Source organism: Balaenoptera acutorostrata, chromosome 3 (genome assembly GCF_949987535.1).
Source record: "Balaenoptera acutorostrata chromosome 3, mBalAcu1.1, whole genome shotgun sequence".
In the NCBI taxonomy this organism is placed as follows: domain Eukaryota; kingdom Metazoa; phylum Chordata; class Mammalia; order Artiodactyla; family Balaenopteridae; genus Balaenoptera; species Balaenoptera acutorostrata.
This window is the reverse complement of record NC_080066.1, coordinates 7,482,511-7,492,423: the sequence shown is the minus strand read 5'-3', so window position 1 is coordinate 7,492,423 and position 9,913 is coordinate 7,482,511.

Below are 9,913 nucleotides of genomic sequence, written 5' to 3'. Positions count from 1 at the left end.
TTTCAGAGTGAAAAGGCATCTGCCCTAGACCACACACCTCATGTCCTTTCCCAATAGTGGCACCTGGGCAATGGTTCATCCTGTGTTCACATCTCACCTTACTTAGGACTTACAGCCCCTTGCAGTCTCCATCCTCCTGGGGGCAGGTGTGGTAACCATGCTTGTTTTCCTGCTCTACCAGCAGGTGGTGATGAAGGGATGAGGAGGGCAGGTCCCCTGGCCAGTTGGCCACAAATTAAAAATCTTTTAACTGTAGTAAAAAAAATCTTACTGTAGTTTAAAAAAGTGGGATTATAAAGCATCATATATGATCTCATTTGTCAAAAAAAGAGAAACTGAATTTTAAATAAAAAGCGAATATGTGTTCTGATGTGGTTCAAAGCTTTTGTGCAAGTTCTAAATGACTAAAGAGTAGTAAAATAACAGTATAGGAATCTAACTAAAATAACATTAAAATAATGTCTTAGCTCTGGATGCTATAACAAAATACCATAGACTGAGGGACTTACACATCATACATTTATTTCTCACAGTTCTAGGCTGGGAAGTCTAAGATCAAGGTGCCAGCCAATTCCATTCCAGGTGAGGGCTCTCTTCCTGGCTTGCAGATGACCTCCTTCTCTCTGCATCCTCACAGGGCAGAGAGAGAGCTCTGGTGACTCTTCCTGTTCTTAGAAGGACACTAATCCCATCATGGGCACCCTCCCTCATGACCTCATCTTGATCCTAAGTATCTACCAAAAGCCCCACCTCCAAACACCATCACACTGAGGGTTAGAGATTCAACATGTGAATTTTGGGAGGATACAAACATTACAGAAGAAGAAATAGAAGACAACAGATATAAAAGGAAACTGGAGGAGAGTGAAACTGTCTTAGCTGACTGAAACCCACATGTCTGAAAAGGATACAAAATGATAAACAAGCTAATCTCCACTGAACTGCCTCTCCACACCCCCACTCTTCCCCAGTCCATCCAAAAGCTTAGAAGTTGGAGGCACCTGGTAATTTGGAGGTTGGGAGGAATGGGAGATCATTTGAAAATTTGTTAAAGAGCGCTCAGATATGACGTGCTTTCTCTAGTCCCTGCAGCCAAGAACTGCTCCCTCCTCATCCCCCACAGAAGACTAGACTGTTATTCGCTAGATAATTAAATCAGAAAGTTTCTGGGCATGAGTCTAGGGAAAGAGGAATGCATGGAAATGAACAATAAGAGAGAAGACAGAAGAAAATGAGAAGATCAACCCAGGAGGTTTAATGTCTGGTGAATAGATATTCCAAAAGGAGAGAACATTGAAAATGATGGATAAGAAATTATTAAGAAAGGAAGGAAGAATGAAGGGAGGGAGGGAGAGAAGAAAAAATGAACTCTCAGCCGTTCATTGTCTTTCTCCAAATCATTGATTTTCTCCAGCAATAACTACCTCTTTCCATATTCCTTATAATTATTAATCCCCCTTTTTAAAAATGCCTAAAACATTGCACACACCCCATTATCACAGAAAGTTTTTATCAGACAGCACCATTCTAACTATTGCTTTAGATGTGTCCCTCAAAATTTTTGACATATGCTGTTGCCATTGTTTTTCAGTTCTAGGTATCTCAGAATTTCCCTATTTTTCTTCTTACCAGGTTATTGGTAATATGTTATTTAGTTTCTAGACATAGGTTTGTTTGTTTTCGATATCCTGTTGTTACTGATTTCTAACTGTTTTTCTTTTTTTAAAATTTTTATATTATTTATTTATTTTTGGCTGTGTTGGGTCTTCATTGCTGTGTGTGGGCTTTCTCTACTTGCAGCGAGCAGGGGCTACTCTTCGTTGTGGTGTGCGGACTTCTCATGACGGTGGCTTCTCTTGTTGCGGAGCATGGGCTCTAGGTGGGCGGGCTTCAGTAGTTGTGGCTCATGGGCTCTAGAGCGTAGGCTCAGTAGTTGTGGTGCACGGGCTTAGCTGCTCCGCCGCATGTGGGATCTTCCTGGACCAGGGCTTGAAACCGTGTCCCCTGCATTGGCAGGTGGATTCTTAACCACTGCGCCACCAGGGAAGCCCTCTAACCATTTTTCATAGTAGTCAGAGCACAAGATATATATGATATTTGTTCTTTGGAATCTACTGAGGTTTCTCTCATGACCTAGTATGTGTTCAGTGTGTACATATTATATGTGTACTTGGGAAAAGTGTGTATTCTCTGCTAGGTAACAAGTTCTAATTATGTATCTAAGTTAGGCTGAATAATGGCCCCTAAAGATATCCATGCCCTAATCCCCAGAACCTGTGAATATTATCTTACATGAAAAAAGGGACTTTGCAGATGTGATTAAGTTAAGGACCTTGAAATGGGGAGTTTATCCTGGATTATCCAGGTGGGCCCTGGATGCAATCACAAGTGTCCTTATAAGAGGGAGATTTGAGTACAGAAAAGGAGAGGGCAGTGATGATGAAAGCAGAGATCGTAGTGATGCTGCCACAAGCCAAGGAATGCCAGCAGCTCTAGAAAGAAGCTGGAGGAGACAGGGAACTGAATCTTCCCTGGAGTCTCCCGGAGGAACAGGTTAAAGACATCTTGACTTCAACCTCCTAAGACTCATTTTGGATCTCTGGACTCCAGAACTGTAACAGAATTCAGTGGTGTTGTTTTATACCACTAGGTTTGTAGTAATTTTACAGCATCTAATAGTTTGGTTCTTATTTGCATTATTCTGATCTATATCTTTCTTACTTTTAGTCTGCTTGTTTTTTAATCAATTTCTGAGATAATAATTTTAAAACCTCTAACTCTATGTGTTGATTTATATATTTCTCCCCCCGACACTATCAGTTGCTTTTTATACTTTGAGGGTGTTTTGTTAGGCGCATATATATTCATGATGATTATATCTTCTTGCTCTATTTATTTCTTTTGTCAGACTATAAGATCCCTCTTTTTTCCTTAATATGTTTTCATGCTTTTAATACTATTTTATTGGATATTAAAATTGTCTCCCATGTTGAAAGTTTGGCTACCCTCACTAGAACAAATTTGAGGTAGTATCTACTTCTTTACTCCACTGCCTTCTAATTCAAACTCATACATACATACAAATATACACAGATACACACACAAATAGATACAGAAATAAATACATATATGTGTGTGTATGTGTGTATATATGTATATGTTTATAATAATTCATATGTATACATGAGTTAGTATAAATACAAATGTTTCTTGGCTCTGCCACTGAGAGGACCTAGAAGTAGTGACACCCTAGTGGCAATGAGCACACCTGGTTCCAACATCCTGGTTTCTAAGTACTATTCTCCAATAAAAGGAAACAGGGCTCTTTACAGGAGTGATTGGGGCCAAGAAAATACCAGATGAGCCTAGAGCACCTCAAGGTGCTAGAAAGTAAGGAAGTACTAAAAAGGATAGTGGCATATTAAAAAGAACACAAAAGTCAACTTGGAAGAGCTCTCAATGGCTAAAGCTGGAATAAATTAAACAATAAAATAAATAATGATAATGTTGGATTATAATCCAAAAATTAAAATTAAGATTATACTAATATAAATAACTGAATAAATAAATAGAAGAGAAGGTGCAACTCTTTCTTATAGAAGAACACAAATTAATAAAGATAGAAATGAGGGAAATAGAAAATTGCCATTAGAATACCACATGGATTAAGGAGAATTACTATGGAATAAAGGATTATAATCTCCCAAAGGATGGGATTGTCCACCATAACATTTACATTTTCCCAAGGCAATATATTTTGGTCACTGTATCAGTCAGGGTCTAAGCAGGCAACAGATGGTATACTCACAATGTGATATTAAAGGGACTGAATGAGGGACCATGTACAGAGATGGGGGCAGGTTTAACAAGGGGAAGGCAAAGCATCCTGACCCATGGATCTGAAAGGTCAAGGGGAGAGTGCCACAGGCCAGAGATAGCTAGAGCCCTGGAAGCAGGGTTGCCTGACAGCAGCTGTGAGAAATGCACCCACTGCCAACACTGCGGTGACACAGGCAGGGAACAGGGAAGATAAATACCCGACCTCTCACTCTCCTGCCCTCTGATCTCCTGCTGGTGCCTCCCATTGGCCAAACCCAAGGCCAACAGGAAGCCCAAAGGCAGACAGACCACAGAGGCCTGCCTCCTGGGGTACACGACAGGGCAAGACGCATAGAGAATGGTTCTAGGAGGACAAATGGAGAATGTTTACATAGATAAGGAAAAAAATCATGAATTTTAATTTCATTAAGATGTGTATGGGTTGAATTGTGTCCCCCCCCAAAGATATGTTGAAGTCCCACCCCACCCCAGTACCTCAGAATGTAACTTTATTGGGAAATAGGGTCATTGCAGGTATAATTAGTTAAGATGTGATCATGATGAAGTAGGGTGGTCCCTTAATCCAACATGACTGGTGTCTTTAAAAGAAAAGAAAAAGGAAAAGAGACACAGAAACAGATGCACAGGGAGAATGTCACGTGACCACAGAGGCAGAGATGGGAGTGATGTATCGACAAGCCGAGGAACCACAAAGATTGATGGTGAATACCAGAAGCTAGAAGAGCCAAGGAAGGGTTCTCCCCAAAAGGTTTCAGAGGGAACATGTCCCTGCCTACACCTTGATTTTGGACTTCTAGCCTCCAGAACTGTGAGACAATACATTTCTGTTGTATTTAAGCCACCCAGTTGGCAGTACTTTGTGACGGCAGCCCCAGTTAAAATACAGTGTGTTTACATGAATCAGAAAAGAAATCAGAATTTTTAATTTCGGTCACATAGAAAACTTTTCATGTAGTGAAACCCACAATTTTCCTGATAGTCTTTATATTTCAGTCTTGGGACAGCAGCATTTGAAAAAATAAATAATTTCCAAGACTTCAATGACGTATTTTGAAAGCATATTATCATCTAGGTTTTGCATGTACATCATCAGTATTGTGCAGTGAGAATTAATATTCATATTAGTCTCTGTTAAGAGAATCCTTTGCTTCATATAGCAAATTATACTTCACATACTTCATTTACTTGTGCAGGAAATGGACTGAAAATCACATCTAAAACATCAACAGCTAAGTTTAGGATAGAACGGCTTTTTATGTTTACTCACATTTAACCAGAAAGTTTTAAATTTTAAAACGATTGCCCATGAAGTTAATAACTATTATTATATCACAGCTATCCTCACTCTTTGTTTGATGAGGTGTTGCTTTTTTTTTTAAATTTATTTATTTATTTTATTTTTGGGTCTTCGTTGTGGTGTGCGGGCTTCTCACTGCGGTGGCTTCTCTTGTTGCGGAGCACGGGCTCTAGGCGCACGGGCTTCAGTAGTTGTGGCTTGCAGGCTGTACAGTGCAGGCTCAGTAGTTGTGGCGCACGGGCTCTAGAGCACAGGCTCAGTAGTTGTGGCGCATGGGCTTAGCTGCTCCGCGGCATGTGGGATCTTCCCGGACCAGGGGTCGAACCTGTGACCCCTGCATTGGCAGGCGGATTCTTAACCACTGCACCACCAGGGAAGTGTTGCTTTTACCATCGCAAGCATCTTGTGATGTCTGATAGCATAGCTGGAGAGAGGACGGGGCCAACCACAGGTTGCATCTGCTATCTATGGGAAATAATCAGAGTAGCAAACTATCAACCCAGAGCAGGACCAAATACGTTTTTGAGGTTTCTCAGTAGATTGCCACCTGCTGGTTGGAAGATCACATCTCTGTATGAACTTGTTCCCCTTACTACGCAGATGAAAAATAAAACAAGTGTGGCTGGGGCCATAGTAATGCGTTTGAAACAGCAGTGGGCTATAAGTCAGAGGTGTCACAAGGGCATCCCAACTCTGTCTCTGCAGAACTACTTGACCATGAACAAATGGTGAAGTTTTTTGTTGGCTTTCATTTCTTCAGGTAGAAAATAAAGGTCTAGTGCTACTTCTGCTCTGGGACCATTCTGAGAGGGTTTCTCTGTCAGAGATCAATGAATTAAGGTCCATTATTAAATAATATTAATGAATAAGATTATATCTAAATCCCTGATCTGTAAATACACCAGCCTTCAATTGTTGTGATACATGAGAAAATCAGGGAATTATGATGTGTGTGGATTTTCAGATGCTTAAGAAATGCTTCAGACTGACCAACAGACCGTGCTCTGAGCGTAGGGTCACTCAGGTCGCCTTGTCGAGGACAGCTGTGAGTTTGTCCAGGAGATCCCCCTTCTTTACCTTGGGGGTTCCCAGTTCCCCCTGCCTTTAGGAACAGTCTGTCAACTGGTTAGCCTGCTTTTCTAAGATCACTTTCATATCACCTTTAAGAGTTGAGCTCAGAAAACAATAACAGAAGCACTCCTGTTTTTTTGTTTTTTGTTTTTGGTCTCAATATCTTTGGCTTTCTCTTCTTCCACCTGAATTAATTGTACCAGAATTAATTCTGTAACCAGAAGCATATTAGGGGGGACTTCAGGCTTCTCAAGCAGCCTGAAGCTTGCTAACAGAGACTGTAAGTGGATGCAACGAGCATCTATTAGATTTCCTCTCACATTACTGTACTTCAAAGCCCCTTCCTCCGCTGCCTTTGTAAAAGTGTCTCCCCTGCACATTGAAAGGTCATTGCATCAGTTTTCATAACCGTCAGTTATAATGGTTTGGGCAGCAAGAGAAAAACAGCTCGAGACAAAATGTGTGCAGCAAAATAAGGAATTTGTTGGCTCACGTAGGAGAATGTAGAACTGGCTTTGGACGAGGTTACCCACAGGGAATACACAGACGCACTCCGCTCTCCCCCGGCCATTTCCAGCCACCACTTGAAAGCTCTCAAGTCATTCCCATAGAGGAAGGAACTCAAAATCTTCCGCTTTTAGGTACTCAGTAGTTATGCGCCCTTTTCTAGACTTGTCTGGGGTATCCAGGATCTAAATACACCTTGTGTCTGAAAGTTACTCATAGAGCACTTCCCTGGTTTAGCTTTTTGGATCTTGGCCAGCTTCTCACTTCTGTCAGAGTAATCTGTCTTTGCTCACACATTAGCAGACCTAGCTTCAGATGTTACCAATTGTGACCAAGGTTATACTGAACTCTGTGTACTGAAAACTAATATTATTAGGAGGGGAAAGAAAAATATAACCAAAGGAAGGCTAGCAACTCCTAGCCTTATTCTCATCCATGCTAAGAATTGTATTCCGGGGGGCGGGGCGTGGGATGAATTGGGATTGACATATATATGCTACTATGTATCAAATAGATAACTAAGAAGAACCTGCCGTATAGCACAGGGAACTCCACTTCGCTGTACAGTAGAAACTAACACAACATTGTAGAACAACTATACCCCAATAAAAATTTTTTTTAATTTAAAAAAAGAATTGTATTCAAGATACCAAAAAAAAAAAAAAAAAAACCACCAAAGACTCAATAAAAGCCAGAGCAGAGAATGTGAATAAGAGGCAATATCTATTCATTTTGTTCTCTGATCCCAAAATATCCCGAAAATAATTTTAAATATGTATCTTTGAGTTTTAAATATACATGTACCTACATATATATATACACATATCTCTACATTTTTACATGCAGAGATAGAGAAAATTCTGGAACACATGGAACCAGAACGTGTCAGACAGAATAAGTCACCAAAGTTCCCTTGAACTATTCCCATTCCTTTGTGATGTTATGTTGCTTAAGATGTTAACAGGATCACTCAAAATAATGCTATAGGTACCTCCCACCCTAATACAGTAGCAACTTAATTACTTCCATGATGTTGCTATATAATTTATAAAAGCACTTTTGCTTCTTAGAGCTGCCTACTTTCTTAAATATTAGATATTTCTAGTAAATTTAAAAATTATTTATTACATATTTAATGTTACACAATCTAGGAAAACAGGTATTCAAAACATCTGTAATTTCACCACTCTACAACAAATATAAATTCTAGTCATTTTATTTGAATAATTTCTCCCATATCATAGATAATATACAATTTTATAATCCTATTTTTTCACTTATTATAGCATATATTTCACACTGCTCTAAAGTCTTGACATCATTGTTTTCAGTGGCTGCCTGTTACATGTTATATAGCTACTTTCTGCTTTTCACTATAATAAATATACTGGGAGGAGAATTTTCATGAATACTGCCTTTTCTCCATATTTTAGATTACCCCAAGATAATAGCACAAAGTCTATTAGTCAAGATATTAGCACAAAGAATATAAACATTTTCATGGTTCTTGAAGTTGTCAAATCTTCTCCAGAAAGAGTGAATTTTATTTCTTTTTAACAGTAGTCAGCGGACTCATTGGATAAGACAAAAGCACTAAGGGGAGGGTTGCAGAACAAGATTCCGTCAGCCAATAATGCTTTTTTCTTAATGTGGCTCAAATTCTAGGTTTTGAAAATACTTTCGTTTTATTAAAAATAATAAAACATATATTAGGTGTTTTAAAAAAATTTTTTATTGAAGTATAGTTGGTTTACAATGTTGTGTTAATTACTGCTGTACAGCAAAGTGATTCAGTTATACACATGTATACATTCTTTTTTTTTAATTCTTTTCCATTATGGTTTATCATAGGATGTTGAATATAGTTCCCTGTGCTATACAGTAGGACCTTGTTGTTTATCTTCTCTATATAAAAGCTCACATCTACTAACCCCAACCTCCCACTCCATCCCTCCCCCAACGCCCTCCTCCTGGCAACCACCAGTCTGTTCTCTATGTCTGTGATTCTATTTCTGTTTCATAGATAGGTTCATTTGTGTCATATTTTAGATTCCACATATAAGTGATATCATCTGGTATTTGTCTTTCTCTTTCTGACTTACTTCACTTAGTATGATCATCTCTAAGTCCATCCCTGTTGTTGCAAATAGAATGATTTTGTTCTTTTTTAGGGCTGAGTAGTATTCCATTGTATATATGTACCATATCTTCTTTATCCATTCATCTGTTGATGGACATTTAGGTTGTTTCCATGTCTTGGCTATTGTGAATAGTGCTGCTATGAATACAGGAGTGCATGTATCTTTCTGAACTATAGTTCTGTCTGGATATATGCCCAGGAATGGGATTGCTGAATCATATGGCAATTCTATTTTTAGTTTTCTGAGGAACCTCCATACTGTCTTCCACAGTGGCTGCACCAAGTTATATTCCCACCAACACTGTAGGAGGGTTCCCTTTTCTCCACATCCTCTCCAGCATGTTATTTGTTGACTTTTTAATGACGGCCATTCTGAGTGGTGTGAGGTGGTACCTCATAGTTTTGATTTGTATTTCTCTAATAATTAGCGATATTGAGCATATTTTCATGTCCCTATTGCCCATCTGTATGTGTTCTTTGGAGAAATGTCTGTTTAGGTCTTCTGCCCATTTTTCAATTGGATTGGTTGCTTTTATTATTGTTGAGTTGTATGAGCTGTTTGTATATTTTGGAAATTAAGCCCTTGTAGGTTGCATCATTTGCAGATATTTTCTCCCTGTCCATAGGTTGTCTTTTTGTTTTGTTTACGGTTTCCTTTGCTGTGCAAAAGCTTGTAAGTTTGATTAGGTCCCATTTGTTTATTTTTGTTTTTATTTCTATTGCCTTGGGAGGCTGATATTAGGTGTTTTTTTTTTGGTTGTTTGTTTGTTTTGTAATTCAGAGAAATATTAAGGGAAAACAAGCAAGCAAAATTAGACCACAGTTGACCTGCTCAGATTACTCTTGGTGACATATTTTAATAAAAGTAATATAGGTGTTCAGTTAGAAAATGCAAACTGCATTTTAAAAACACAAACAGGGATGAGCATGGACTGATTTTGGTTTTGTTTTGTAACAAAAGAGGAAGCAAAGTGTCTGTTACAAAGGCAAGCAGGTGGGTAGATTTGGTGGGGAAAATCCAGGCTATTCTCTTGGGATCACGTCTATTTTATCAACTG